This window comes from Macrotis lagotis, chromosome 3 (assembly GCF_037893015.1).
Source record: "Macrotis lagotis isolate mMagLag1 chromosome 3, bilby.v1.9.chrom.fasta, whole genome shotgun sequence".
Classification (NCBI taxonomy): domain Eukaryota; kingdom Metazoa; phylum Chordata; class Mammalia; order Peramelemorphia; family Peramelidae; genus Macrotis; species Macrotis lagotis.
In genome coordinates this window covers 128,133,012-128,137,657 of record NC_133660.1, presented here as the reverse complement: position 1 = coordinate 128,137,657, position 4,646 = coordinate 128,133,012, and positions in this window count along the sequence as shown.

Here is a 4,646-nt window from a genome sequence, read left to right as displayed (position 1 = left end):
ATTCTTGGAAGGAAAAGACCCTAACTCAGAGAGAGAGACCTAGAACTTCTGAGGAGAATATGATCTGGTCTCCAGCACAAAAAGACCTCCTTGAAGAAATAAGGACGGAGTTTAAAAATCAATTTGAAAATTTGGGAAAAGAAACCCAAGAGAAGATTAACACCTTGCAACAAGAAAACAAAGCATTGAAAAATACAATTGGACAAATGCAAAAAGAAAGTAATTCTCTCAAAACCTCAACTGGTCAAATGGAAAACTCTTTCAGAAATAGAACTGACCAATTGAAAAAGGAGTGGCAAAAGGTAAATGAAGGAAATTCTTCTCTAAAAAAAAGAATAGAGTCTGTGGAAACTAATGACTTCATGAGACAACAAGAGCCTGTTAAATAAAACCAAAAAAATAGAAAAATAGAAAAAAAATAGAAAATATCTCATCAGCAAAACCACTGATCTCAAGCATAGATTGAGAAGGGACAAGCTGAGAATTATAGGTCTTCCTAAAAACAGTGAAGAGAAAAGAAAAACTTGGACTTAATATTGCAGGATTTAGTGATGGAAAACTGTCCTGATATCATGGAACCAGAGGGCAAAATAGTTATTAAAAAATGCATCAGGGGGCAGCTAGGTGGTGCAGTGGATAAAGCACTGGCCCTGGAGTCAGGTGTACCTGGGTTCAAATCTGGTCTCAGACACTTAACAATTACCTAGCTGTGTGGCCTTGGCCAAGCCACTAACCCCATTTGCCTTGCAAAAACCTTAAAAAATACATCAATCCCTTCTGGAAAGAGATCCTAAAATGAAAACACCAAGGAATGTTGTGGCCAAATTCCAGAACTATCAGATAAAAGAGAAATCCTGCAAGCAGCCAAAAAGAAACAATTTAAATACCAAGGAGCCATAGTAAGGATTATACAGGACTTGGCTGCGTCAACATTAAGGCACTGAAGGACCTGCAATGAGATATTCTGAAGAGCAAGGGAGCTTGGAATGCAGCCAAGAATCCACTATCTGTCAAAGCTGAGCCTTTTCTTTCAGGGGAAAAGATGGACATTTAACAAAATGGAAGATTTCCAACAATTCCTGATGGAAAAAACCAGAGCTAAATAGAAAATTTGGACATCAAACAGGACATTTAAGAGACACATGAAAAGGTAAAACAAAAAAGGGGTAAAGAAAAAAATCTGCTATCCAATAAGATGAAACTGGCTATTTCCCAGCATGGGAAAAAAAAAATTCTCATAACTCTTGAGAATTGTAACTCTGACAGAGAGAATATACTTAGCCAGAAGTGATGGACATTCATGCTTTAGCTATGAGACTGCTACTCAATGGGATGAAACTGGCTATATCCCTACTTGGGAGAAAGACTCTAATAATTCTCAAGAATTGTAACCCTATTAGAGAAAATATACTTAGCCAGAAGTGATGGATACTCAGAATTTTTGATGACTCAGATAGAATGATTTGAAAATATTTCCTCCTTAAAAAGGGAGACAGGAAGGAGACAGGAGGAGGGAGGGGATTGAATGGCAATAAATCTCATTGCATTAAGAGGTACAAAAGACCTATTGTAAAAGAGGGAAAGAAGGGAGGAAATGAGAAACACCTGAATCTTCCTCTCATCAGAATTGATTTAAAGTTAACTTACACACACACACACACACACACACACACACTCTCAGTTAACTTAAGAAACATCTTACATTTCAAGTATTAAAAGGGGAAAAGAGGAGGGGGGACAGAGACAGGGAGGGTAGAAAAAGGGGAACTAACAGAAGGAAGGGAAGGGAAAAGGGGAAAAGGGAAAGGGAAAAGAAAGGGGAGGGGGTGGATAAAGGAGGCAAACACACTGAAGGGGTGGTATTCAAAAACAAAATACTCAGGAATATGGATAAAGGGGAAAAAGGGGAAAATAAAACCAGAGGGAAGATAGTATGGAGGGCAATAAAGAGTTAGTAATTATAACTTTGAATGTGAATGGGATGAACCCTCCCTTAAAATGTAAGTGGATAGCACACTGGATTAAAAAACCAGAATCCTACAATATGCTGCTTACAAGAAACTCATTTGAAGCAGAGAGATACATACAGAGTAAAAAGGTAAAGGTTGGAGCACAATATATTTTGCTCCAGCTGAAGTGAAAAAAGCAGGGGTAGCAATCCTTATCTCAGACAAAGCAGCTGCAAAAATAGATAGCACTAAAAGAGATAAGGAAGGAAACTATATCCTCCTAAAAGGTACCATAGACAATAAAGTAATTTCAGTGCTATATATGTATGCACCCAATTAGATAGCATCCAGATTCTTAAAGGAGAAGCTGAAAGAACTACAGGAAGACATAGACAGCAAAACTCTACTAGTGGGAGACCTCAACCTGTAGTACTCAGATTTAGATAAATCAAATCATAAAATAAACAAGAAAGAAGTTAAGGAGTTGAATAGATTGCTAGAAAACCTAGATATGATAGACTTATGGAGTAACATGAAGGGGATAGAAAGGAATATATCTTTTTTTCTGCAGTGCATGGCACACAAAAATTGACCATGCACTAGGGCATAAAAACCTAATAATAAATTTTGGAAAGGCAGAAATAGTGAATACTTTGTTTTAAGAGCATAGTGCAATAAAAATCATATTCAATATTGGGCCAGGGAGATATAGATTCAGAACCAATTGGAAACTGAATAACCTCATTTTAAAGAATGAGTGAGTCAAACAACAAATTATAGAAAGAATTATTTTATCCTAGATAATGACAATAATGAAACAACATACCAAAACCCATGGGATTCACTCAAAATGGCTACCAGGCAATATATTATATATTTAAATGCTTACATAAATAAATTAGAAAAGAAGAATCAATGAACTAAATATGCAACTAAAAAAATTAGAGGGAGAACAAATTAACCCCCCCAATTAAATACCACATTAGAAATTCTAAAAATATATCACAAGGAGAAATTAATAAAATTGAAAGCAAAAAGCTCCTATTGAATTATTAAATAAAACCAAGAATTGGTTTTATGAAAAAAAAAACCAATAAAATTGATAAACCTCTGGTTGATTTGATTTAAGAAAGAAAGAAGAGAACCAAATTGCTAGTATCATAAATGAAAAAAGGTGAATTCACCACCAATGGGGAGTAAATTGAGGTAATAATTTGGAATCATTTTGCTCAACTCTATGCCAATAAATTTGACAATCTAAGTGAAATGTATTTACAAGAATATAAGTTGCCCAAGTTAAATGAAGAGGAGATTAAATACCTAAACAACCTTATCTCAGAAAAAGATATTCAACAAGACATCATTGAACTCCCTAAGAAAAAATCTCCAGGACCTGATGGATTCAAAAGTGGATTCTACCAAATATTTAAGGAACAACTGGTTCCAATTCTATATAAACTCGTTGGAAACATAGGGGAAGATGGAACTCTGCCTAACTCTTTCTATGACACCAATATGGTGCTGATACCTAAACCAGGAAGAGTTAAAACAGAGAAAGAAAATTATAGACATATCTCCCTGATGACTATAGATACAAAAATCTTTTTTTTTAGGTTTTTGCAAGGCAAACGGGGTTAAGTGGCTTGCCCAAGGCCACACAGCTAGGTAATTATTAAGTGTCTGAGACTGGATTTGAACCCAGGTACTCCTGACTCCAGGGCCGGTACTTTATCCACTGAGCCACCTAGCTGCCCCCTGATACAAAAATATTAAATAAAATCTTAGCAAAATGATTACAAGTTATCACTAGGATAATGCATTATGTCTAAGTAGAATTTATTCAAGGAATGCAGGGTTGGTTCAATATTAGGAAAACAAAAACTTTTGACAAAATACAGCACCCATTCCTACCAGAAACACTAGAGAGTGTTTGAATAAATGGATTGATCCTCAGAATAATAAGCAGTATCTACCTGAAACCATCAATAAGCATTATATGCAATGGGAATTGAATAGAGGCTTTCCCAATAAGAACAGGGATGAAACAAGGATGCCCATTATCACCACTGCTGTTCCATATTGTATTAGAAATGTTAGCTTCAGCAATAAGAGAAGCAAAAGAAATTGAGGGAATTAGAATTGGGAAGAAAGAGACAAAACTCTCACTCTGCAAATGACATGATAGTATACCTAGAGAATCCCAAGAGATCATCCAGAAAACTACTGGAAACAATTAGCAACTTTAGCAAAGTTGCAGGATATAAAATAAACCCTCATAAATCCTCAACTTGTCTATATATGACTAGCAAGATAGAGTAGGAAGAGTTAGAGAAATTCCATTCAAAGTACCCTCAAAGAATACAAAATACCTGGGAGTCTATTAGCCAAGGCAGTCTCAGAAACTTTTTGAAAACAGTTATGAAACACTTCTCACACAAATAAAATGAGATTTAAATAACTAGGCAAACATCAACTGCTCATGGATAGGTCGAGCTAATATAATAAAAATGACAATCCTATCAAAACTAAACTACCTTTTTAGTACCCTACCAATAAAAATTCCCCAAAAATCACTTTAATGAGTTGGAAAAAGTTGTAAGTAAATTCATATGGAGAAATAAAACGTCAAGAATTTTCAGGGATTCAATGAAAAAAAGGTGTAAAAGTAGGTGGCTTAGCCCTACCAGATCTAAAACT